The following is a 27959-nucleotide window of genomic DNA, read 5'->3' on the forward strand; positions in this document are numbered from 1 at the left end:
ACGTGGAATAGCTCCTCCAGGCACTCCAGCGCCCGGGCAACCGTGGACGTGGGGTCGCTCCTCCTGGCCCCCGCCCCTGACCTCAGACGTCGGTAGCTGCTCCCAGCCGTGCTCTGTGCGTCGTCGCAGCCGCCCGCGCTCTGCGCGGCAGGCATACCATTTTGGGTACTTCCACCTTTTCTCTGGGGCTGTCCCCCACTGTCCTCTCCTGCACCCTTGGGTTCCTTTCCTCAAGGAGGAGCTGGCTACACACCTTGGGTATAAGTGATCTACATTTGGGGCAGGGAACATTCCCCACCACCGCCCCCCCAAGGGAGATCTGTGAAATGCCATGAGGGTGGTCAGTCCTCAGAAGGGCACTGGACCTGATGTAAAGCTCGGCCGTCAGCATCTGGGAATTCCTTATACATTCTTAATAAGCAGCCGGCTCCATATTTTCATTTTGGACTGAACCCTACAAATTATGTAACAGGTTCCCATCCAGCTCTCTTCCTAGCTGGCCCTGACAACCTGGAACAATCCTGCTGAGTGCTCCGGACAACCATGACCAGGGCTACAAGGTCTGGGGTCACCACTCCCCAGCAGCAGAGGGGTTTTAGAGCCAAGCTGGCTGAGCCCACCCTGGGCTGGTGTTTGCCTCGTGTCCTGGGGCCTCCCCCCACCCCCCACCCCCACACACCTGCAGCCTCGGGTCCTTGTGAAGCAACAGCCAGACCCTCTGTGTAGCATTTCCAGCTCCTTTTCCAGAAGCCTGGAGGCAGTTGCGGCCACTTGTAGTGTTCAGCAGAGTTCCAACATGAGGGCGGCGATGCATGTGGCAGCCGCATGGTGAGTTGAGGACCATCCCTCAGCTAGATGCCCTTTATTTACCCAACAAGGCTAGCTAAATGGTAACCGTGTGCCAGGCCCAGTTCTAGGTCCTGGGATGCATCCATAGGCCAGCAGAGTTGTTCCTGCCCCACGGGGAGTTCATGTTGGAGGGGCAGAAATTGGACAACAATGGACATCATAAATGGCTGAACCCGTGGATTGGAAAATGAATGAGGCTGCGGAGAAACAGACCACAGGTAAAGGATGAGGAGGGAGGGCTGCATAAGGAAGGGGAAATCAGATGCAAGGCTTGAAGGAGTTGGGGATGTCAGACCTGTGATTTTGGGGGGGGGAGGAGCCTTTCCAACAAAGCTTGCAGCTAGAGCAAAAGCCCTAAAAAGGGATGAGCAGGGCTGAGGGGGAGACCATAGGGCTGGAGCAGATGAGAGGAGGGGTATGAGATGAGACCAGAGAGGGGCAGAGGCTTTGGGGGAGAGGGGCTGTCACTCTAGCCTGGAGGAGTGGGATGCCAGGACTTGATTCAAAAAGCTGCTTGTCTCTGTGAGGACAGAAGAGCAAGCACCAGGAGGGGAAAGACCAGCCAGAAACCTTCCGATAATACAGAAAGAAAATGTGCACTCCTCTGAGAATTCCTTTTTTAGTTTGAACAAGACAGGGTGCATTTCTTTAGTGTCAGTCTGCTAAAGTCTAATCCTATTCTGATGTGTGCTTTGAAGCACCAAGTCATGCTTGTTTGTGTCCCGGATATGGATAGAAAGACAAGAGTTGTCAGTGATCGTGGGTGTGGTCTGAACCAGCACGGAGGGGAGGCTGAAGAGTGCTCCCGGAGGAGAGCCTACACTTTATCTCGGTGACACAAGAGCCCCGCCCAGATAAATGGTGGGGCCACCACCTGCAAGCTGACTTTGGTTGAGAGATGCTATCACTTCCCCCTCCTCAGACCCTCAGAGCCCTTCCGCCCAGTCTCAGGCCCCAGCTGCTGCTTCATTTTTCCCCACTTCTTTCTTAGAGCCTCCTGGTATGATGGCTTCAGCAGTGTTTGCAGTTAAATCCATCCAACCAAGGCCTGGAAGGGCAGTCCCCTTAGCTAAAGATTAGCTTTTCACCTAGACATCTTATAAATACACAGTTGGTGGAGGGTTCAGACTTCATGCCTCCTAAAGACCTCCTCCCCCCAGGCCTGGAATGCATCCTCCAGCACCCCCGCTCCCCTTTCTTAGCAGCTGCATCTGTACTATTTGACTCACCCATAAGCTGGTTTCAAACGAGTCCCTGTGGACAATAACTCAAGTCCGTAAAACACCTTCGCAGGCACTAAAACACAGTTCTCTGTAAGGTCAGAGAGCTCCCTCAGCAAGAAAGTCAAGTGGGCAGTGCCTGTAAGCAGAAAGAACTGGCCTCTGGGCTCTCTGCCCCGCCCATTGGCACACCTGGCCTGCAGGTACAGGTAAGCGGGAGGGAGGTGATGTAGAAAGGCCTGCCTCTCTCCCTTTTGTTCACCTCCAGCATCTTTTTTTTTCTTTCCAGTACATTGCTGGATCTGTTAATGAAAATGAAACCTTTCACACCAATCCCAGTTTGTGTCCAGAATCAAATAAGAAAATTGCAAAAATGCTTTGTAAACACGAAAGCACTCTCCAAAATGAAGGCAGGATCATTATCTGGGAAAGCAGTCTCCAGCATTCTCCTTTCGTGTTTGGAAATACCATGTTGAACACCTTCCAAACAATTAAATCCCATCAAGCTGTTCAAATGGTCGTGTTCAAATAATCTGCCCAGACTCTCCCTGCATCTCTCCCTGGGGGGCCGCTGGGAGGCAGGGCTGGCTACATCTTCTGCTGTGCCAGGATGCTGGGTAATGGACCTGAAGTCAGAGCACCCGCTCTGTGGGTGACCTGGGAAGTCACCTAACCCCTCAGAGGTTCCACTTCCTTATCTGTAGAATGTCCCACCTACTTCACAGGGTTTTGGTAGAATCACAAGCGACAGTGCTCAGGAAAATCCTCTCTAAATTGGACAATGCAATGCCAGTTGCCACGTCAAAGGCGGAGTCATCAACAAATGGAACCATAATGTTATGTTTATCAGCATTTTTCTAATAATTCCGAGATCCAAGTGCAGGTTAAATATAGGTTTCAGGGACCTCCCTGCCTTCTGTTCCTTTTGATCTGTTTGTTTATTTAGAAAAATAAGAAAGCCAGGTGGCTGAATCCTGTTGCCCATTGAGGCCTTTGAGTTTCTTAAGTGAGAAACACGGCATCACCGGTCACTACAGTGATTTGCAATAATGAACAGGCATTAACAAAGTCCATCAATGAGCAGCAGGTGAGAGAAAGAGTAAAACTCCATTGTTAAAACCTAAATAAACAGTGTAACAAAATACTACTCTGTGAGATAGAATGGGAGTTCTGCTGTGTAATAATGTCTGGACCACTAATTCATGTGTTGAGAAACATTGTGGAGAGTAGTTGATTGTTACATAATCACCAGTTATGAGATGCTTTCAGGACTAGCATTGTGTCACTGGAAGAAGGATTTACTCAGGTAGGTATTGGCCACCTTGCTGGCTGAAGGGATCACACAGTAAACTCTTGCTCTATAAGGTGATAAAATCTTTTGAATGGGTCAGAAGGCCTTCATGCTCTCAGAATACCCAGGAAAGAAAAAGAGAGACATACTGTAGGACCCACTGGCCATGAAGCCCATCGCTCTGGGTCAGCGCTGATTCTTAATTAATTGCAGGGAGCCCCTGATTCCTCACCTGTGAAAACGCACTCTGCCATGGACCAGGGTGAGTTTAGGTTAGGACACCATACGTGAAAGACTCACCCCACGCACAGCCAGTATATATAGAGAGCTTTCCTTGTGCCAAGCCCTGCACTAATCACCTTTACCTGGGTTATTTTGTTTGATTTTCCAATAATTCTATGAGCAAGCTGCTAATTTAGAACCTGCATTGAGACCCATAATGGAAAAGAATGTATATATGTGTATAACTTGAGTTACTCTGCTATACAGCAGAAATTAACACAACATTGTAAATCAACTATACTACAGTAAAAGAAATAATATTTTGTTTAAAATGAATCTGTATTTAGGACAGTGTAAATGGTCACTGGGGCTTCCCAGGTGGTCAATGGTAAACAATCCACCTGCCAGCGCAGGAGGAGGAGGAGGTGGGGGTTCAATCCCAGGTCGGGAAGGTCCCCTGGAGAAGGGAAAGTCAACCACTCCAGTGTTCTCGCCTGGGAAATCCAATGGACAGAGGAGCCTGGCGGGCTACGGTCCAAAGGGCTGCAAAAGAGTCGGACATGACTTAATGACTAAAACAACAACAGCAAATGGTCCCTACTTACCTGCTACAGCCCTGCTGCTGCTGCTGCTGCTAAGTCGCTTCAGTCCTGTCCGACTCTGTGTGACCCCACAGACGGCAGCCCATCAGGCTCCCCCGTCCCTGGGATTCTCCAGGCAAGAACACTGGAGTGGGTTGCCATTTCCTTCTCCAACGCATGGAAGTGAAAAGTGAAAGTGAAGTCGCTCAGTCGTGTCCGACTCTTATCGACCCCATGGACTGCAGCCCACCAGGGTCCTCCATCCATGGGATTTTCCAGGCAAGAGTACTGGAGTGGGTGCCATTGCCTTCTCCGATATGTCCTCTAGGCCCATCCGCATCTCTACAGATCTATTTGCAGAGCAAGAGTAGAGATGGAGATGTAGAGAATGGATGTGTAGACACAGAGCAGGGAAGGGGAGTGTGGGACAAATTGGGTGAGTAGCATTGACATGTATATACTAGCACATGTAAAATAGAGAGCTGGTGGGAACCTGCTATATAGCACAGGAGCTCAGCTCAGTGCTCTGTGATGACCTGGGGGGCTGGGAGGAGGGGAGGAAGGTCAACGAGGGAGGGGATATATGTTTACTTATAGCTGATTCATGCTATTGTACAGCAGAAACTAACACAACATTGTAAAGCAATTATACTCCAATAAAAAAAATTATATGTTCTTTTGGTTAAGAATGCCCAGATATTCTTGGAAATGTCTGTATCTTCTTCTGCACGTGCAGTTTAAGGCAGGGATCCCTCTCATAGATGAGTATTATGTACTTGCTCTGGCAATGCAGGGAGGTGTCATTTCATAGCTTGTTACAAGGTCAGTGCTTTACAAGTATTATACATTGACCCTTAAAACAACTCAGTGAGACAGACCATTATCTTCATTTTCCAGATGAAGAGTCCAGGGCACAGAAAGGCTAAGTGATGGCTCAATGTCACACAGCTGATTCAGGGCAGAACCAGGTCTCTGACCCAGGCGGCTGGTTCTGCTTCCCTCAAAGGCACTTGCCAGAGAGGGCAGTGGGATGCCCTGCATCCCTCTTATCCTCTGAACAGCCCAGGCCTCTGGCTCTGCTGCTACCAAAAGGTCTCAAAAATCTTGTCATGTTCACACATGAAAACTGCAGGCCAGGCCCCAAATGCTTGATGGGGGCTTTGCTTGATGGGTAAGAGTAAAGAGGAAGCTGCAATGGGTCATCTTCTTGCTTGTGACTTTTTTGGTTTTTTGTATTGTGCTAAGAATATTTAATACGAGATCTACCCTCTTTGGGGCTTCCCTGGTGACTCAGATGGTAAAGAATCTGCCTGCAGTGCAGGGGACCTGGGTTTGATCCCTGGGTCAGGAAGATTCCCCTGGAGAAGGGCATGACAACCCACCAGTATTCTTCCCTGGAGAATTCCATGGACTAGAGGAACCTGGTGGACTACAGTCCATGGGGTCGCAAAGGGTTAGACACAACTGAAGCAACTAAGCTCGAACACTACCCTCTTACCAGCGATAAGGAAATGGCAACCCACTCTACTATTCTTGCCTGGGAAATCCCATGGACAAAGGAGCCTGGCGGGTTACAGTCCATGGGGTCACAAAGAGCTGGACACGACTTAGCAACTATGCCACCACCACCACCCCTACCCTCTTAACCAGTTTGGAAGTGTGCAAAATATTCTCATTGACTACAGAAACAGTTTGCCTGTGACAGGAGCAAAAACTGAATTGAAAATATTTCTCATCCTCCTTGGCTGGAAGCAGCCTATTTAGGGAAGGTTTCTTGGGGATTTTATTTTGGATTATCATAAGGATGATCTGGATAACACACTTGGCCTTGAGATATCATTTCATAGGAATGTCTGTTCAGATATCCAAAGTCAAGATTTTAGTTTCTGGATCCTCAGTTCCGCTGTATTGACATCCTCTGTGCCACCCTATTGACAGTCTCTGAGGGTACCTTCCAGGGGCCGAATAAAATCTCAGCTGTGATGATGTGCTACATATTTATGGACAGCAGTCCCTAAACTTTTTGGCACCAGGGACTGGTTTCATGGAAGACAATGTTTCCACAGACAGGGACCGGGGATATGGTTTGGGGATGATACAGGTGCATGACATTTGTTGTGCACTTTATTTCCATTATTATTATTACATCAGCTCCATTTCAGATCATCAGGCATTTGATCCTGGGGGTTGGGGATACCCTGCTTATGGAAATCAGAGTGATTTAAGAGTCATTTTCTGTGTCTAGGCAGTTACATGGCACATGTAGTTTCAGATAACAAAGGTCCTCATGGGTTCAAATTGCTGATTCACTTTGGAACCAGTATATGTTGAAGAAGGAAAGGAGCAGAGGGCATCTTAACATCACCTGGTGGCCGGGTCCTTCTCCAGTCAGTGGGTGTCCTGGGGACAGAGATGCTGCTGCCCCATTACGGCACTAATGGTGTTATTTTCTTGGGCCATTAGCGTGTGTGACCCAAATCACTGCCACATGCTCATCGCTCCAGCTCTCTGAGGGTCTCCCACGTGACAGGCCTGTGAAAATTCACCTCCAGCTTCCTAATGTTGTTCCAGGACCCCTGGGATAAGTGTGTTTCCCTTAATGCTGTTCTTGATGGCAGGTTCTCAGAAAAAGAATGGCTCCCTGCCAATAGAAGCAAAGGGAGATGTCAATTTCCAGAAAGACCCTGCTTGGCTGTGAAAAGGTCATTCTCAGCGTGTGACCAGGCCTGGGCTGGGGGCTGGGACAAAGCACTGGTGGTCCCAGGCCTGGGAGAGGCGGGCAGGACAGTGTGGTTATCTGAGGGCCAAAGCAGGAGGGGTTGGAGCTCTGGGTAGAGGGGCCAGGCCAGCGGTAGGTCAGGGGCTGAATGTTGGCCCAGGGATCCCACAGAGGGAGGCTCTCAGGGAGCTTGAATTTATCTTCTTGTGGGGTGGCCCGTCCAGGGGAGACAGCTGCCGGTCCCCAGGGCTCTAATGAGATCCACTCAGGCCTGGTGAATATTCCCCGCTGCACCCGCCGCGGAGTCAGGCCACTGCACTGAGCAGTATGGCTTTTAGAAAACCACCCACAAACCTTGAAAGGCCCCCGGGAGGCTCTCCTCAGCTGGAGAAGGATCACAAGTCCGGTAAGGAACCGGCAGAAAGTTGGACAGTTCCCTCGTCCTTTCCAGGGAGGAGCTAATCTCCCAACAGGAAGACCTCGAGGGGACAGGTGATGGCAGGTACATCAGGCCTGTCAGGAAGATGCCCCCACCCGCCTTTCCTCAAGCTTTGCTTACCAAGAGCTCCCCAGACACTCAGGCTCAGGCTGCCTTCCCTCCTGAAGCAATTTTGAGCAGGTTCTGCAGGACCCCCAGCCCTGGCGGCAGGCAGTGGGGGTGGGGGGCGGACTGAACAGGGGGAGGGAGTTACTAGCTGGTTTTATGGTGGTTCCTGCTGTCATAGCCTGGCTGCCCTGGGCTTCCATGGACTCGCCTCAAAACAGCCTTCAACGCCTCTAACTTTCTGTGCGGTATTCAGAGCTCTTGCCTCAGACCTGCCTTCTGCCTCAGCTGAATAAAAACAGTTGTGTCACAGGCTTCCACTTTATGATTTTCATTTCTGTCATCTGTAACTGGTTTTCTTTCAGACCTTTGTTGCTGTTGCTCATTTCTTCTCTAATGGTTTCAAACCCTTATTTTATATCTTTAAAATGTTTATTTTATAATCTGTTCCAGGGATTTCCCTGTTGGTCCAGTGGGTTAAGACTCCATGCAGCCAATGCAGGGGGTATGGGTTTGATCCTGGTCAGGGTATTAAGATCCCACATGCTGTGCAGTGCAGCCAATAAATTAAAAAAAAAAAGATGAAATAAAATAAACACCTGTGAGGTTTAAAAAAATATTATAATCTCTTCCAGATTGTCCAATCACCTTTGAGTTTTGGTTTTTCCATGGAGGTTCAGTTTGCATGTATCTTCTCGTACAGCCTCATCGTCAGTGAACAGTATCATCCTCTGGGAGGCTATGGCTCATGGACCATGAGGTTTATGCCCTGATTCTATGCAGGCAGCCACCGGGTAGCCAGCATTCTCCAGTTCGTACCATTTTCTCCTCTGCCAGAGATTTGCAATCTGTGTGTGTCATGTAAGTTCATATTCCATCCTTGAACGTGAAGTTCAGGATTGACTTTTAATTTTATCCACAATAGACTCTTTTTTTCCTACTTGGGGCTCAGGGCTGGGCAGAAAGCTTTCTTAATACCTATCTGGGCCTTTGTAAGTTTCCTGGACCCTTTCTTGTAAACCAGCAGCCCTTCAAGAGTCCTGGCTTTCAGCTGAAACCTCACTTCTACCTCCTCCTCTGGCGTTGACTCAAGGCTACATTTTTTATCCATGCATGCATGGGAACTATAAGTCTAGCTTTAAAGGGCTTCCCTGGTGGCCTAGTGGTTAAGAATCTGTTTGTCAGTGCAGGGGATACAGGTTCGATCCCTGGTAGGGGAAGATCCTACATGCCAGGGCAACTAAGCCTGTTTGCTGAAACCTGCATGCCTAGAGCCTGTGCTCTACAACAAGAGAAGTCAGCACAATGAGAAGCCCGCACACTGCAATGGAGAGTAGCCCTTGCTCATGGCACCTAGAGAAAGCTGGCCTAGCTGTGAAGACCCAAGGTAGCCAAAAACAAAATAAATCAATTCAATCTTTTTTTTTTTTTAAGTCTATCCTTTAGCCTCTTGGGCCCTTGTGGCTTCAGCTTAGACAGACCATTCTCATTTGAATTCACTATGCTTCTGGCATGTGAGAGTTTCCACTTCTGTTATTGTTGTTTAAATTCAACTTGCATTAAACAGCATTTTTTTTTTATTCCATTCCATCCAGGATTTCATTGTGTTTGCACCAGGAGGAGTGGCTGAGTCCATTCACTTCACCATGCTGCCAGAAGTGGAGCCCACACACCAGCTGCTGAGGGCTCAATTTTGCCTTCCAAGTGTCAGTCACAGGTGGGGGTCTTATTCTGAGACTTATTCTGATAGCAGACAGTGCTACTGTCTGCTAACTTTGAGCATCACTGCTCCTGGGACCTGTGATGCTTAATTCATCCCTCTGATTATATTGTGTATCCACCTGTGTCAACTGACTGCTTTTCTCTCCCCGTCTGGAACTCTTTTGGTGGCCAGATAACTCCCCTCCAGAGAGCCAGCCACTGAGGCTACACGTGAAGAAAGGAACTTGGTTGGTTGGAACCTCTTTTTCTTTAGGCAGGATGGTTGGACAAGGATCTTTCACTATCTAGAATCCTGTAACTTGGAATGGAAGTCACAAATCCCTGTGGGCAGTGGTCCCCAAGCTTTTTGGCACCAAGGAGCAGTTTCATGGAAGACAGTATTTCCATAGACCAGAGGAGGCAGAGTGGTTCTGGAATGATTCAAATGCTTTACATTTATTGTGTACTTTATTTTGATTATTATTACATCAGCTCCACCTCAGATCATCAGGCATTAGATCCTGGAGGCTGGGGACCCCTGCCTTTGGGGATCTGAAGAAAACAGTGCACCCTGTCCTGAGAAGAAATGTACTTGCACAGAGACTTGTGCATGAATTTAAGAGCTTCATCAACCCCCTGAATTCCACACTAAGAGCTTCTGCTTTGGAGGCTGATTGCTCATTGGTGAATGGGAACCTCGAGTTCTCTAGCTTTATTCAAATCAACTCTAGTGAAAAAAACCTTGTTAAAACAAGACCCTATGACATAATAACAATCTTTCAGTTTTTCACTCCTTTAATGCCACCTTGAAACATAACAATGGCATTGACAGTCATGTCAATAATTAGTGACACTCTCTTATAAAATCTCTCCTTCAAAGTACTTTTTATTAATTAATTGATGTTACCAGAGCATAATTTCCTCAAATACCACTTTCTGATTCAAACCTATGTCATCTACAGGGCAGGAGCAGCTTCATGAAATAAGACAGACTGACACAGCATGGTGGAAATAAAACTGGATTCTAGATTCAATTTCTAGATTTGGGATCTGGCTTCACTTTGAACTATCTAGTGACTCTGGGAAATTCCCAGTCTTCCCAGGTTTCTTTTTCCTTATCTGTAAAGGGAGGAAGCTGGACTAGATTGAAGTTAACAAACTAATATCCACCAGCCAAATTCTGCTTGTTGCCTGTTTTTGTAAATAAAGTTTTGTTGGAACACAGCCATTCTCCTCTGTTTCTGTATTATCTGTGGCTGCTTTCAGGCCACATGGCTCTTGCTGAGTAGCTGTGACACAGACCATATGGCCTGCGAAGCTGGCAATAGTTATCCTCTGGCCCTTTTCAGAAGAGTTTGCCAATCCTTGACCTAGACGGTCCTTCCTCCCTTTCCAACTCTTGTTTTTTCTTTCCTACACATGGGCTGTTAGTTCCTCAATCAGAGTTCAAACCTGTGGCCCCTGCATTGGAAGGTGATATCTTAACCACAAGGGAAGTCCTCTACCTCATTTCCACCACTGGAAGATCTGTGATTCTTAGAGGCAGAGAGTGCAACCCAAGAACATTCAAGAGCAAAAGTGGAGTAGAGCAAAGGATAGATGAGTCAAGACCAACCACATTATTTTGTTGATGCAACTTCCTCAATCACTTATGTTGCTTATGGAAGTCTAATAAATAGTCACGTGGAACTACTTAAAACAGTCAGACTTCATGCATGTCCAATTGGTTTCATCATCCAGACACTAGTGATTCAGGAAGACCTTCTTCCAGCCTATCTGTGGTGATCAGTGAGGATTTTTAAAATTTACCTCATAACACACATTAACTAACAAAGTTTAGGAAGAATGGACAGGATAACATATACAATCCCTTTTGCCCACCTCAGATATTTTTTAAAAGTTTTTATTGGAGTATAGTTGTTTTACAAGGTTGTGTTAGTTTCTGCTATACAGTAAGGTGAGTCAGCCATATGTATACATAGATCCACTCATTCTTGGATTTCCTTCCCATTTAGGTCATCACAGAGGATTGAGTAGAGTTCCCTGTGCTATACAGTAGGTTCTCATTAGTTATATATTTTATACATAGTATCAATACGTACTGTATCATAGGATCAATATGAACTGTGGTATTGGAGAAGATCCAACCAGTCCATCCTAAAGGAAACCAGTCCTGAATATTCATTGGAAAAACATGTTGAAGCTGAAACTCCAATACTTTGGCCACCTGATGCAAAGAACTGACTCATTTAAAAAGACCCTGATGCTGGGAAAGATTGAAGGCAGGAGGAGAAGGGGACGACAGAGGATGAGATGGTTGGATGGCATCAGACTCAATGGACATGAGTTTGAGTAAACTCCGAGAGTTGGTGATGGACAGGGAGGCCTGGCGTGCAGCAATCCATGGGGTTGCAAAGAGTCGGACATGACTGAACGACTGAACTGAACTGATCAATATGTATATACTATGAAGAAACCTGAGCGCCGAAGAATTGATGCTTTTGAACTGTGGTGTTGGAGAAGACTCTTGAGAGTCCCTTGGACTGCAAGATCCAACCAGTCCATTCTGAAGGAGATCAGCCCTGGGATTTCTTTGGAGGGAATGATGCTGAAGCTGAAACTCCAGTACTTTGGCCACCTCATGCAAAGAGTTGACTCATTGGAAAAGACTCTGATGCTGGGAGGGATTGGGGGCAGGAGGAGAAGGGGACGACAGAGGATGAGATGGCTGGATGGCATCACAGATTTGATGGGCGTGAATCTGAGTGAACTCCGGGAGTTGGTGATGGACAGGGAGGCCTGGTGTGCTGCGACTCATGGGGTCACAAAGAGTCGGACACGACAGAGCGACTGAACTGAATTGATGATACTATGGATAGTATCATGCTGCTGCTGCTGCTGCTGCTAAGTTGCTTCAGTCATGTCCGACTCTGTGTGACCCCATAGACGGCAGCCCATCAGGCTCCCCCGTCCCTGGGATTCTCCAGGCAAGAATACTGGAGTGGGTTGCCATTTCCTTCTCCAGTGCAGGAAAGTGAAAAGTGAAAGCGAAGACACTCAGTCGTGTCCTGACTCTTCACGACCTCATGGACTGCAGCCTACCAGGCTCCTCCGTCCATAGGATTTTCCAGGCAAGAGTACTGGAGTGGGTTCCCATTGCCTTCTCTGGGAAGTATCATGCTATGTGTATATATGTGTATGTATGTCAATCCTGATTCAAATTTCATTTTGAAATGACCGAGAGCATAAAACCACCGAGAGGGGAAACCCTTCTGACGTGGATGACAAAGGTGGTCGTTTTCCCTCTGTCCATGAATTTTCTAGGTGGAACACTGACTCTGATGAGACTGATATATTTTGATGATCTCTTTTGTACAAACCATGCTTTCCAAACATCATGAAGCTGGGAAGTCGCTGTGCCACAGTGCCCTGCCACAGTGGTGGACAGCCCAGAGGCTAGGTTTCCCACAAAGTCAGACTTGCAATAATCTCATTAGTTTGGAATGTACCTATTTTTTAAATTGACTCTCCTGTTCCTCTGCCCTTGGTTCATCCAAGAAGGTATTTGATCTAAGTAGGTAGGCTGCAGTCCATGGGGTCAAGAAGAGTCGGACATGACTGAGTGACTTCACTTTCACTTTTCACTTTCATGCATTGGAAAAGGAAATGGCAACCCACTCCAGTGTTCTTGCCTGGAGAATCCCAGGGACAGGGGAGCCTGTTGGGCTGCCATCTATGGGATCACACAGAGTTGGACAGGACTGAAGCGACTTAGCAGCAGCAGCAAAAAGCATTTGTCTGAAATTAACATATTTGAAAGCACTAAGCTGAAAAATGAGACAGGAACCAGCTCCACAGATGCTTAAAATTTCAGGTCCAAAGGAGTGGAAAAATCTCCTATCATTGATGTAAATTTACCTTATGCTTTCAATCTACCCAAACCATTAGATTGCTATTTCCCTTTCTCTTCCACAGCAGCTGTGCATACAGCCACTTTTGTATGTTGGGCTTCCCAGCTGGCTCAGTGGTAAGGAATCTGCCTGCCAATACAAGAGATGCAATAGAAATGCATTCGATCCCTGGATTGGGAAGCTTCCCTGGAGTAGGAAATGGCAAACTGTTCCCGTATTCTTGCCTGTAAAATTCCATGGACAGAGGAGCCTAGCAGGCTCACACACACTTTTGTATGTTGGTGCAGTGGAAACAGCATATTATGTGGGCCTTTTGTTAACTAACCCTAAGAAGTGATTTCCAAACAGCTTTGAGCTCAACATTGCTAGTATGTGTGTTAAGTCACTCAGTCATGTCTGACTCTTTGTGACTCCATGGAGTGTAGCTCACGAGGTTCCTCTGGCCTTGGGATTCTCTCAGCATTGCTAATTACTAGAGAAATGCAGATGGCAGGAAGGAAGAAATTAACTCTTCACCCAGCCTGAGGCTTGCCATTTAGGAGATATTTGAAACATTAATGGCCTTTTTATTTTGTTTCCTCACCTCCCCCCATCTGTGATCTATAAAAAAACCTGGCTTCCAGACCCTGATAAATTGGTTATTTTGAGACATTAGTAGACATTTTCTTGGTCAGCCAACTCTCCGAATAAAGTCATTTTCCTTGCCTAGAATAAAAAAAAAAGCTATAATGAGATATCACCTCATATCAGTCAGAATGACCATCATTAAAAAGTCCACAAATAACAAATGCTGGAGAGGGTGTAGAGGAAAGGGAACTCTCCTACACTGTTGGTGGGAATATAAATTGCTGCAGCCACTATGGAAAACAGTATGGAGGTTCCTCAGAAAACTAAACCTAGAGTTACCATGTGATCCAGCAATCCCATTCCTGGGCATATATTCAAAAAGATCCATGCACCCCTGGGCATATATTCAAAAAGATCCATGCACCCCTATATTCATACCATCACCATGCACAATAGCTGAAACAAACTAATGTCTACAGACAGATGAATGGATAAAGAAAATGTGGTACACATATACAGTGGAATACTACCCAATCATAAAAAAGAATGAAATAATGCCATTTCAGCAACATGGGTGCAACTAGAGATGCTCTTATTAAGTGAAGTAAGTCAGAAAGAGAAAGACAAATATCGTATTGCTTGTATGTGGACTCTGAACTATGACACAAATCAACGTTAACTATGAAACAGAATTACAGACATAGAGAACAGACTAGTGTGGGCAAGGAGTAGGGGGTTAGGGGATGAATGGAGTGGGAGGTGGGGGTTAGCAGATGTAAGCTTTTACATACATAGGATGGATAAACAATAAAGTCTTCTGTATAGCACAGGGAACTATATTCAATATCCTGTGATAAACCATGGGGTGTCCCAGGTGGCATTAGTAGTAAAGAATCTGCCTGCCAATGCAAGAGACATAAGAGACATGGATTTGATCCTTGAGCCAGGAAGATCCCCTGGAGAAGAGCCTGGCAACCCACTCCCGTATTCTGGCCTGGAGAATCCCACGGACAGAGGAGCCTGGCAGGCTGTGGCCCATAGGGTTGCAAAGAGTCAGACACAACTGAAGCGACTAGGCACACAGCACTTTTGCATGATAAACCATAACGGAGAAGAATATTAAAAAAAATGGAGATATATATATATGTATATATATATTTACACATGTTCTGGCTGAAAAAAAAAATTCTCTATCATTCTTGCCATTTGGAAGCAAAACCAACTGGGGAATGTCTAGAAGGAGAGCTTTTGCTGCACACAGCTTTTGGGGGTAGGGCAAGTTGCTGGGGTGGGGATCACAGATGGGGAGTGGGATGGTCACATGATTTCAAGCTGTTTAGGCTACTCAGAACTTTTTAACTTTTAGAGGCAGCATAGACAGGGACCAAAGAAAAGCAGGGAGTTTGTGTGGACTGTATCACAATCCATGGTTTTGGGCCTCTTAAATTTCTCTTCTTCTACTAAAGAAATGAGTGCATTGCCTTCTTAGGCCCTGGAACACTGGTCTTGCTCACAGCCTTGCTATGAAGTTCTTCCTCCCAGGGTCTATCTCTGTTCAAATCTTGGTTCTATATTTTGCTTTATTGTTTATGTTTTTTAATTCAACTTCCTGGTCTAAACTCTGTGAAGTTCAACTTCAGCCAATTACAGTTGTAATGCTTTCTAAATTAAGTGCTGGCAGTTCCCAAAGTACAAACACCAAATTTATGAATATCCCTTACACCGAAAGAGCTGCCCCTTCTTGCTTGTGGGCAGTGTTATCAGAACCACCAGAGAGAATTCCTGTTCCCTGTGAAGTTTTGGCAGCAGGAGGAGAGTTCCTCCCCGCTAGATTTTTGAGTTCAACTAACTTCCCATACAAACGATCGCACATGGTGGTCCAGCTCCCAGACCAGCCTAGAAAAACGGCCCACTTAATCCATAATGTAGCTGAAAAAGAGTGAACGAAACAGCTGATAAAAGATGTTCTTGCTCCTGTGTACTTGTTCATTTCCATGAGGGTGACATTTACACAGCCACATGTATGGGAAAATGTTTGCCCCACGTTCCAAAAACTGATTTACAAACAAACTCTTGGAAGAAAAGAATCTGATCTAAATTTGGAACTTCCTAGATTAGCTCTAGTTTTCAGCACATATTTTTCCTTTTGTTTGCATAAGGCATCTGGGGACGGGTTTATGGAGACTGCCTCTGCAGGCAAACCCAAGCCATAAGAGGGGCACCTGTCTGGAGTCAGTTACCCAGGTGTTCAGGGGCCAAGGAAAAAGGGAGTCTCTGTAATTCAGAAAAGAGTTTTGGTTTCAACTGGACTGGATTTTCTGGATTATTTGAAAATACTGTCACCACTCAGCCTGTGCAGAACTCACATCAGATAAATTCTGTTATGTAAATTCTGCCTTTATACCTTCTCAATCATCTGCTGCTACTGCTGCTACTGCTAAGTCACTTCAGTCGTGTCTGACTCTGTGCGACCCCATAGACGGCAGCCCACCAGGCTCCCCCGTCCCTGGGATTCTCCAGGCAAGAACACTGGAGTGGGTTGCCATTTCCTTCTCCAGTGCATGAAAGTGAAAAGTGAAAGTGAAGTCGCTCGGTCGTGTCCTACTCTTCGCGACCCCATGGACTGCAGCCTGCCAGGCTCCTCCCTCCATCCACGGGATTTTCCAGGCAAGAGTACTGGAGTGGGGTGCCATTGCCTTCTCCACTCAGTCATCTGGTTTGTTGTAAACGTGAGTTTTCCTTAAAAAAAAAAAACACAACTAACTAAATAGTACAAAATCCTCACTACCTAATTGTCCATCAGAAACTAGTTCTCCATGGTCAGATGGAATTAATGCACATTGGTTGGATATACCCAGAATGCTTTGCTCCTGTTGTCAGTGACCAGATGAGAACGTGCACTCAGGACCTTTCTTCTGGTGGATGCACCTGAAGGACAGAGGTGTTTCTTGAGTCCAGTTAACTGCGACTGAAAAGATTTCCCAGTGAACACTGCTCTCAGAACACAGCTAGGCCTCCGGGCCAGGTACTCTGAAGGTTCTTGCTTTCTATGCCAACTAGCTAGACAGTCAAGGTGTGCCTGCTACTGCCACTGTAGATCTTTTGTTCACCAGGGCTTGTAAGTGGCATTTTATTTTAGCAATAATGACTGGTAGAGAGGGTATTCCCTGATACTTAATGACCAGCTGGAGGAACTGTGGGCCTGAGGCAATGCATATAATATGCTATTAAACTCTGAAATTTAAAAATGTAAAGAAAAAAATAATTACCTTCTTAGGCATGTTACCATGGATACTAAGTACTGTTTATAGTTTTAGTCTTTTCCTACAGGTTGAAGTCTAGTTGGAAGACCAATAAGGAAGAAGAACTTCAGACTCAATTTCCACGTACTTTATAATGTTTGACATTACCTAGTTAGTGTAAACTTCTTCAAGAAGGCACATATCACCCCCAAAATAGGATGTATAGTGTGTGATACGGATTGCCATAATAAGTATTCATATTTTATTGAACAGTTTGGAAATCAGTATTTAAAATCAGCTAAGCTTGTAGAGAATCACATTCTGTCTCCCCAGAATGGCAGTAACTTTCTTATGAATCCTTTCACCCCCAAGAATGAACCATTTTTCAGTCTTCATATTGCATGCACATATTTTATGCATTAGTCCCAGAAACACTTTTTTGGTTGCATCTATTATTATAGTGCATAACTCAGAGAGTAACATTCAAGCTTGAAGGAGAAAATACGCAGAGAAGAAGCTGATACTCTACAAATTACACGGCAGCTATTTGTTCTATATTTTTTCAAATCCTGGAATACTTACTAAGTCTTAAGGAAAGATGGGATGGAATTAAATCAATTTCACAACACTGCAGAAGGCTGGCCCAGATTAATGCCTCTGACACCTCATTATCTATCCTAGGGATAAAGGTACTCAGGAAAATTTAGAGATTTAGTTTTATCTACAGCTCCAAACTTTCTCCCACAAATATTTTTCCACGGCTATTAGCAAGATTTATCTGCTTATATTCTTCTTTATCCTATCATAGGAGAAGGAAATGGTAACCCACTCCAGTATTCTTGCCTGGAGAATCCCAGGGACAGAGGAGCCTGCTGGGTTGCTGTCTATGGGGTCACACAGGGTCGGACACGACTGAATTGACTTAGCAGCAGCATTCTATCATAATCAAGTATTTATCAAATACTTAATATAGGAATATCATTCATTCTTCCATTCATTCATTTATCTCATTTATTTATCGTAAGTCAAATCACAAAAGCCTGCAAATGAAAAAACCAAGTTCACCCTTGGAGAAGTCTGTCTGCTAAGGAGTCAGGCATGTAATATAAGTTACAGCTGACGTTAAAGCAACACAGGTTTGAACTGTGCAGGTTCACTTATCTGCGGGTTTTTTTCAACACATACTAGAGTACTGGAGGTTTGGGATAGTTTTTCAGAGGACTGACATTACTTTAGATGTGAACTGTAAACACTATACATAATTACAAAGTTGCTATTATTAGTTTCGTTAACTATAGGCATATAAAGATGGGTAAATTCTTCTCTTCTTTATTTTCCTTTTTGGCAGGGCTACGTGCCATACTGGATCTTAGTTTCCCAACCAGGGATCAAACCCACGCCCCCTGCATTAGAAGTGTGGAGTCTTAACCATTGGACTTCCAAGGAAGTCCCTGATAGATAAATTCTCAAACAGACTACAACTCAGTCGGAAATCAAATATAAAAGTCTGATAGTGGTTATAAAGCCTATTTTAATACATTTCCCCTTCAGAAATCCCTCCAAATATTCGTATCTATTGTCATTGTTTGGAGCAGGAAATGGCAGCTCACTCCAGTATTCTTATTGGGAAATCCCATGGACAGAGGGGTTACCATGTGTTAGTATGTCCAAACATATAAGTTCATTCACGTGTCTGGCATACACTGTCACGTGTGTGCATCCTCTACGAGTGGTTGTGCTTTTGTGTACTTTACTGTACAGAGTACAGTAATGCAGGGTCTTTATTTCAAGCCCAGGATGTCTGGAAACAAGCCTAAAAGCAGCAGTGATGTAGCTGGTACTGCTAAGAAGTGCCAAGTGACAATGATGGAAACAAAAGTGAACATAATTGAGAGAGTGCCGAGGGCGAAACGCTGGTAGATGTAGCTCGTTCTTATAACATGAATCCTTCAACCATCAGCAGGATTCTAAAGAATAAGGACAAGACTGTGGAACACGCGATGTCTGCTGTGCCAATGATGTTGACAATAATATCACAGAATCAGGGAAAAGTGGATGGAGGAGATGGAAAAACGTCTCAGTGTGTAGATGCAGGATCAGCATCAGTGTTGAGTCCTGTTCAGCTTAGTGCTGATTCAAGAGAGAGCTGAAAGCTTTTATGAAAGCTTGAAGAAGAAACATGGTAAACATTGTTAGGCTTACAAACAAATTGGACTTATGATCACACTCTCAGAATGGAACTCATTCGTATGTAGGGGACTTACTACTGCAAAAGTTTACTATTATTTTCAACAGCAGCCTTTTCAATGGAATAGTCAAAGGGAAAGGGCAAATGTGCTTGAAAGAAAGAGGAAAAGTACCAATGCAAGGATGCTGGCATCCAAACACACACAGATGAGGCGAACAGGAGGGCTGGGTTCAATATTCCCAGAGATCATCTCCCCGGGCACAGGCTAAATCAATTGTGAGGGAGACGGGCTAACCTAATTGAGGAAGCACAGGGCCCAGCAGCAGTGAGCTCTGACTCAGGCTCTGACAGGACCTGGGCTAAATCACTCCCCTGGACTGCTCTGTTCTCCTGGTCTCTTCTGTCTGGTCTACCCACCTCTGCAGCCCTCACGATGGCAGAAGAATGGCACACATGTCAGAGCCTTCAAAGCTGGGGAGGATGATGGGGTTCACTCTTACAGTCCTCCTAACAGGAGATGTTTAGAATTGATAGAACCATGCAAACCAGGAAGAGCAGAGCTGGGAATGCAGGAAGGTGGGGGCCACTAGGCCCGTGGGCAACGTCAGTATCCACAGATGACTCAGCCCTCGTGCTCCTTCCAGTAAAAGATCCGAGAAGCTTGACATCAAGTGGAAAAGCTGGTTCACTTACCACAGAGGGAGCGTCTGAAAAGAGGGAAAGTTCTCAGTTCTTTACTCAAGTCCAAAGAAGAGACCCAACGTCCAAGGCATCCTCCTCCAAACTGGCCCGGGGACGAGGCCATTCAGGCTCATGACACCTCTCAGCAGTCCTCTTGCATGCCTTGATGAGACTCAGGTTTGATTCCTGGAGAAAGGAATGGCAACCCACTCCAGTATTCTTACCCAAGGAATCCCATGGACAGAGGAGCTTGGTGGGCTACAGTCCATGGGGTCGCCAAGAGTTGTACACAACTGAGCACACACATAATCACTGCTGAGTTTACAAACTTGTTGGAGAAGTTTTCTGAACCACGTAAGATCAATAACTTGATCATGAAAGAACTTGGAGGGGCTTCCCTGGTGTTCAATGGTAAAAAGAATCCACCTGCCAATGCAGGAGGCGTGGGTTGGATCCCTCGTCCGGAAAGCTCCCACATGCCACAGAGTAACTAAGCCTGCGTGCCACAGCTACTGGGCCAGTGTGCTAGAGCCCGTGTGCCACAATTACAGAAGCCCAATCACCCTAGAGTCTGTGCTCCAGAACAAGAGAAGCCACTGCAATGAGAAGCCGGAGCATGGCAACTAGACAGTAGCCCCCGCTCGCTGCAACTACAGAAAAACCCATGCAGCAAGGAGCACCCAGCACAGACATAAATAAATTAATTTAAAAAAAGGAGCCACTTTGTTCTTTTCCCAGACGATCCAAGATGGGATGAGACGTTTCTTTCTGACGATGAGAGCTGAAATTGGAGGGATGAAGAAAAGAAACATGCCCTGATGATTTGTCCAGGCATTCAGACCTAAGTGGACACATGTGCAAACAGACAGCAGGTGGGGACACCAATTCTACCTTTTCTGATCAGCCCTAAGTCTCCTCAAACCTCGACAGAGTTCATGGAGCTGCTATTGGGTGAATATGGAGTCAGAAATCAAGAAAATATTTATAGAGTTTGATAAAAACTGAATGTTTTTAAGTTTCTGCAACTGCCCACTATATACAAGTCTTGGCATGTATCTGAGTTATTGTACATCTGCCTTATTGGCATGGTTCAGTTTCAAGAACTGATCGAGCTGACATACAAGCCATGCATGCAAAGCAGGCACAAAAACCTTGGGATGTCAGATGTGAATATATGAATCCACAAATGTCCTAAAGTTTCTGACCATGTATCAGAACTCTAGGGAATGTTTGCATTAACTTAGCTCTGCAAAAATGCATTCTCTTTTTTATGAAATGGCTAAAATCCAAACTGAGAATTGAAAGCAGGGTTGGAAATCTGGCATTTGAATTCAGATGTGCCCAGACTGAAAGTATTTAGGAATTCTCAAAGAGTTCCCTTTGCTCCTTATATGTATATTTTAATCAAAATCAATTGATGGCTAAAAAAAGAAAAGTCAATTGACAACTAACAAGAGGCTTATAATACTTTGGTATTAATAAGATGAAGTACTTTTTATAGCCCAAGTTTTTCATTCATTGACCTCACCAGTCTACAAATACAAATGATCTCATCTGGTCATGACCCAACTTTTACGGGCTGTTGTAGGTCGTGTTCCCAGGGAAGTAGTTGACTACTCTTGGGATCAATACTGTAGATGGGAGAGGGGGAAGCAAGATTAGAGAGAGAAGTGGAGATGCGATCCAGTCAGCAGCCAACCCACGTGGAGCTCTGACATGGGGCAGCCTTTTAGAGTTGTCCCAAGTTAGGGCAAGAGGCCCACTGAAGGCAGGTTGTCCCTAGAACAAGGTGTGATATTCAGATCCCCAGGCAGATTTCTTTAGCTGAGGCAAACCCCAGAGGCTAACAGCTGAGGGCCATCATCCAACTGCCCTCTCAGCAGCTGGGGAAGAAAGGAATGCATTTATCCATAAGTGCTTATGCTCTAATGTTCAAAGATTTGCCCCCCACCCCCACCCCTCCACTGCAAACTTTGTCCCCTGAATTTCTGGCTTAATGCATGGGCCTCCATGTGGCTCAGAGAAGCTCCAGGACAGACTCTAGAAGCTTTAGAAGAGAAGTGAGGTGTGGGTAAGAGGCAAGGGCCTGTTAGGTTGCCCCCACAGGAAGCTGCTCACAGCCTGTATCAGTAGCCGTAATAAAGGACAAGAGATGCCCAAAGGCACTGAGATGGTACCCAAGAGGTACTCCACAACTAAAACTGAATGCTGCTTTAAAAGCATCTTCTTAGTAGAAAGACAAATAGCATATGATATCATTTATATGTGAATCTAAAGTACAGTACAAATGAACCTATCTACAAAACAGAAACAACAGAAACAGAATCACAGACATAGAGAACAGACTTGTAGTTGCCAGAGGGAAGTGGGTGTGGGGGAGGGAAAGATTGGGAGTTGGGATTAGCAGATGCCAAGTATTGTATCACAATGGAGAGAATGGATAAAGCCCTGTATAGCACAGGGAACTATATTCAATCTTCTGTGATAAACGATAACAGGAAGAATATGAAAAGCTGCTGCTGCTAAGTCACTTCAGTCGTGTCCGACTCTGTGCGACCCCATAGACAGCAGCCCACCAGGCTCCCCCATCCCTGGGATTCTCCAGGCAAGAACACTGGAGTGGGTTGCCATTTCCTTCTCCAATGCAGGAAAGTGAAAAGTGAAAGTGAAGTCACTCAGTAGTGTCCGACTCTTCGCAACCCCATGGACTGCAGCCCACCAGGCTCCTCTGTCCATGGGGTTTTCCAGGCAAGAGTACTGGAGTGGGGTGCCATTGCCTTCTCTGATATATATATATATATATATATATATACCTTTATACATATATAAGGGAGGAGAAGGGGATGACAGAGGATGAGATGGTTGGATGGCATCACCAACTCGATGGACATGAGTTTGAGCAAGCTCCGGGAGTTGGTGATGGACAGGGAGGCCTGGCGTGCTGCAGTCCATTGGGTTGCAAAAAGTCGGACATGACTGAGAGACTGAACTGAACTGAACTGATACATATATACATATAAGGTCCTTCTGTCTTTCACAAGGAATTAGATTCAATCTCCTGTGATAAACTATAATGGAAAAGAATATGAAAAAGTGTACATATATATATATGTCACTGCTGTACAGCAAAAGTTAAATCAACTATACTTCAATGAATTTTTTTTAAAAAAGAGCATCTTCTTAAAATCTTTTATCAGTGTGATGATGATGTGATGATATGTGAGCCACACAAGGTTCTAGGCACTGAGATTCTATCTATGCACAGAGACAACATTTGAAAAAGTTTGTCGTTTGTTTCCTGTTTCAAAGTATGACACTTTCATGAATGCATTGGAGATTATATCTGAAAACAGACTTACTCCAAACATCTAGTCTAGCAAGATCCACCCAAGTCAATGTCCTTTGTAGAAAATAAATAATTGAATGAGTGAAACTGTTCATATTACACATATGGATAAGAAACCATTTCTACACTCATTTTCGGGGTACCTCTGAATTTCCAGAAGCAGCCTTCTTTGAGGCTGGCTGGTGTAAGTGCAATTTCTAAACAATGTGAATTTTTTTCACTGTCTTCTTACCTACAGCCCCTGAAAATGTTTCTTCTCTGGGAATCCAGTACTGATTTTTTTTTTTTCATGGTCAAATTAAGCTGCAACAAACAATGCAAGATCCCATTTACTTTTTGTTATAAGTAGGTTGCTATTGTTTAAGATAGTGTGGTCTTCTGGATCACAACTCTGATGCAGAAGAACTTAGCACTTGGCTACTCAATTAGAAAATGGACTGTGGGCAAAATGTCTGAATCTCGATAGACAGCTTCTCTGCTTCTCTCTGAGAATAAAGGGAGATGGAATCACAACTAAATTTATTAAGTGGGAGAGCTCTGTAAATGCTGGTAAAGAACTGGAATCCTGCTGTAGAGCACAGGGAACTATACTCAATAGTTTGTAATAACTTCTAAAGGAAAAGAATCCAAAAAACAATATATATGTGTGTATATATATCTAACTGAATCACTTTGCTTGTGGCTCAACTGGTAAAGAATCTGCCTGCAATGTGGGAGAACTGCATTCGATCCCTGGGTTGGGAAGATCCCCTGGAGAAGGGAAAGGCTATCCACTCCAATATTCTGGCCTGGAGAATTCCATGGACTGTATAGTCCATGGGGTCGCAAAGAGTCGGACATGACTGGGCAATTTTCACTTTCACTTGAAGCTAACATAACATTGTAAATCAACTATGCTAAGTCACTTCAGTCGTATCCGACTCCGTGCGACCCCATAAACGGCAGCCCACCAGGCTCCCCCGTCCCCGGGATTCTTCAGGCAAGAACACTGGAGTGGGCTGCCATTTCCTTCTCCAATGCAGGAAAGTGAAAAGTGAAAGTGAAGTTGCTCAGTCGTGTCCGACTCTTAGCGACCCCATGGACTGCAGCCTACCAGTCTCCTCCGTCCATGGGATTTTCCAGGCAAGAGTACTGGAGTGGGGTGCCACTTCAGTAAAAAAATTTTAAATCTCAAAAAAAGAAAAGTAAAAGGATTGGAATCCTTCTGGAGGGAAGAGCAATAAATGATGAAGGTCCAGAAGGTGTCCCTTGAGTTCCAAAGTGAAAGTGAAGTCGCTCAGTAGTGTCCGACTCTTCGTGACCCCATGGACTGCAGCCTACCAGGCTCCTCCGTCCATGGGATTCTCCAGGCAAGAATACTGGAGTGGGTTGCCATTTCCTTCTCCAGGGGATCTTCCCGACCCAGGGATCGAACCCAGGTCTCCCACATTGCAGGCAGACGCTTTAACCTCTGAGCCACCAGGGAGGCAGCAGCAAAGAAAATCTCCTCTCTCAGGACTTAATCCCCTGTGACTCGCTCTACTGACACATGACTTATGGAGTTATGTTAACCTATTAGAGGTTGGATATTCAACATTGGCCACCTCATGCAAAGAGGTGACTCATTGGAAAAGACTCTGATGCTGGGAGGGATTGGGGGCAGGAGGAGAAGGGGATGACAGAGGATGAGATGGCTGGATGGCATCACTGACTCGATGGACGTGAGTCTAATTGAACTCCGGGAGTTGGTGATGGACAGGGAGGCCTGGCGTGCTGCGATTCATGGGGTCACAAAGAGTCAGACACGACTGAGTGACTGAACTGACTGATTCAACATTTAATTAATCAACTATTAGCATTTAAATCAAACTTATGCCTATCATGAGAATTCTTAATATAGTTGACCCTTGGACAACCAGGGGTTTAGGGGCCCCACCCTTCCATGTTGAAGGTCAATAGTTGACCTTCCATGAAAATCCATGTATAATTTATAGTCTACCCTGCCTATCTTCGGTTCCTCTGTACCCATGGCTCAGCATCTGAGGGTCAACCAATGCACTGACCATGCAATACTGAACTTGTTGAAAAAAAATCCGCATGTAAGTGGACCCTCGCAGTTCAAACTCATATTCAAAGGCCAACTGTACACACAAGAATTTTAAAAACTATAACAGTACGTACTATTATCTTTCATTACAAAGTGCCTGAAGCACAGAGAGGCTAAGGGAGGCCTCCAAAGTCACACAGCTAAGAAGAGGCAGACTTTTTAATGGTAGAGTCTAAGCCAGGCAGCACCAGTCACTAGAGCCTGACTCTTTAATCTATATCCTTGATTCTCTCCTTATCATCAAAAAATAAGGAAAGGATTTGTCACAGGATGTGACAAAGAGGCCAAGGTAAGGGAGCTGACATTGATGAGGGCAAGTTAATCCTGTTCATCTCTCCCCATGGCCCGTCCTCCCAGGACACAGGAGGAGATGGGGGAAACAGAGCAGCAAAGTTACCATTTCACTCCATCCACACTCCCAGCTCTGAAGTGTTTCTAGATATTTCTGGTTTGAACACAACGTATGAGACCAACTAAGGCTCTTAAAATCCTTGCAGTCAGAAACCTGTTGGCCAGGGCTCAACAACTCTCTTCAGACTTATTTCATGATGGCCTCACGATGATGTTGCAGAAACAGTTTTGAAATTAGCAAGCTGAAGAAGACCACAAAATAATAAATTCTATACCCCAGTCACTCTCTTCTTGGTGGCTCCCCTGGGGGTACCCGGAGTGGAGTGGCTGCAGCCTGTCCCCACATCCAAAATAGAAACTCTGGAACTTCCCTAGACATGGGTTCGACCCCTGGTTCAGGATAATCCCACATGCCTCCAGGAGACTAAGCCTGTGCATCACAACTAATGAGTCCTCGCTCTGGAGCCCACCATATGCAACTGCTGAGCCCTTGCACACTAGTGTCTGTGCTCTGCAACAAGAGAAGCCACCACAATGAGAAGAAATGCACACTGAAACTAGAGAGTAGCCCCCGCTTGCAGCAACTAGAGAAAGTTGGAGACCAACAATGAAGACCCAGCACAGCCAAAAATAAATAAATAAAAATAATAAAGTTAAAAAAAAAAAACAGAAACTCCAGGAACAAGTTTCCCATTAACTTAAGGAAAGTCTGATTATTCATTAGCCCACCAAATATTTAGGGAACACTGGGCTGGGTATGGAGACTCTGCCTATGAATAAAAGGCCAGTTTCTGCCTCAAGAAGCTTGAATAAGGATGATGAATTTTGCCCAACTGGACCTGCCATGAATATTAAAAAAAAAAAAAAAAAGTACCAGGTGAGGCAGATCACTTAACAAGAAAACCTTATCTTAGAGAGGTGCCACTGAAGTGACATTTCACCCGAGGCCTAAAAACTGACCAGGAGGTAAACACACCTGGGAGGAATCTGTACAGAGGGACCTGTGTCAGCCACAGAGCTTCTCCCAGTAAACTACCTGCCCTCCCACATCTGCTTAGACCCCTTCTCTCTCTAGCTAGCTTTAGGGATCCCCTATTCCTGTCAATAGCACTCATCACCCAGAATCCTGGTTGGCTGTTCACCTGTGCACAGCCCCCCAGCAGAATGGCTGCACCTTGAAGCCTGGGAGTCATGGTTCTTTACTTCCCAGATCTAGTCAACTGCCTGGTTCCTGGTTCACAGGGACACTCCATCAAATGTTTGCGGAAGGAAGTAAAGCAGGGAAGACAGTTAGTGGGAGGGAGCAACAATGACCTAACACCTCCCTGCGTCCACACTTTTTTCTCCACAATGTCCTGCGCCTGAAGCGCGCTAACTCGCTTAAGTTGTGTTGTACTCTTTGCAACACTATGGACAGTAGCCACCAGGTTTCTCTGTCCATGGGATTCTCCAGGCAAGAATACTGGAGTGGGTTCCCATGCCTTCCTCCAGGAGATCTTCCTGACGTAGGGATTGAACCCATGTCTCTTCTGTCTTCTGCATTGGCAGGCGGGTTCTCTACCATTAGCGCCACTTGGGAAGCCCCATAATGCCCTGCTGCTGCTGCTAAGTCGCTTCAGTTCTGTCCGACTCTGTGAGACGCCATAGACAGCAGCCCACCAAGCTCCTGTCCCTGGGATTCTCCAGGCAAGACAACTGGAGTGGGTTGCCATTTCCTTCTCCAATGCACGAAAGTGAAAAGTGAAACTGAAGTCGCTCAGTCATGTCCGACTCTTCGGGACCCCATGGACGGAGGAGCCTCCGACCAAGGGATTTTCCAGGCAAGAGCACTGGAGTGGGGTGCCATTGCCTTCTCCCTCGTTTTTGTCAAATAACAAAGGACAGCAGTTACACTCAGAGGTCATAAGGACCACACTCGCACCACTCTGCACGTTAATTTAGCGTCGAAATATTTGCAGGAGGCGGAGGAGGCAAAGATTAATAAGATGTAGCGTTTCTGCGTTCAGGGGGTTTATGATCAAGCGGTGGAAACACAACAGAAATGCAATTCTTTCATCCTTCCATCTTTTCGCCCAAACATAAAGCAGAAAAGGCAGGACGAGTTTGGGTGTCAACCATCCAGGCTAGAGTCTGGCCTTACCCGCAGACCGCTGGCTTTACAACTGTGGGTCCGGAGCCCCGCACGAGGAATGCCTGCCTCTGCTCGCTACAAACTTTCCCGCGCATTCACTGGTTCTTCCCAGCCTAGGATGAGGCGGACGTTAAACCCATCTGTCCTGGGGCGGGTAGGCGGCGGAGCTGCCCCATCTCTCCTAGGAGGGTGGGATCCCGGTCCAACCCCTCCGCAAAGCCAGGGCGCACCTGCGCGTCGCAGTCTCTGCGACCCACCCCCTGCCACCCCTTGGCCTGGCTGCCCCTCCCCCGCACGACGTCACCCTGGTCACGTGGGTGAGCCCCTCC

General features: G+C 45.8%; 1 long non-coding RNA gene across 1 annotated transcript; it reads right to left on the minus strand.

Annotated features, from left to right (window-relative positions):
* Nucleotides 1-6269: 6269 nt before the first annotated feature.
* On the minus strand, nt 6270-27916 carry LOC120869030. The gene is made up of 2 exons (XR_005722399.1): nt 27640-27916; nt 6270-6804 (listed from the first exon to the last, which is right to left on the minus strand). It is a non-coding gene; the product is annotated as an uncharacterized LOC120869030 (long non-coding RNA).
* Nucleotides 27917-27959: the final 43 nt, after the last annotated feature.

The sequence above is a fragment of the Oryx dammah genome, unplaced genomic scaffold (assembly GCF_014754425.2).
Source record: "Oryx dammah isolate SB20612 unplaced genomic scaffold, SCBI_Odam_1.1 HiC_scaffold_10, whole genome shotgun sequence".
Taxonomy (NCBI): Eukaryota; Metazoa; Chordata; class Mammalia; order Artiodactyla; family Bovidae; genus Oryx; species Oryx dammah.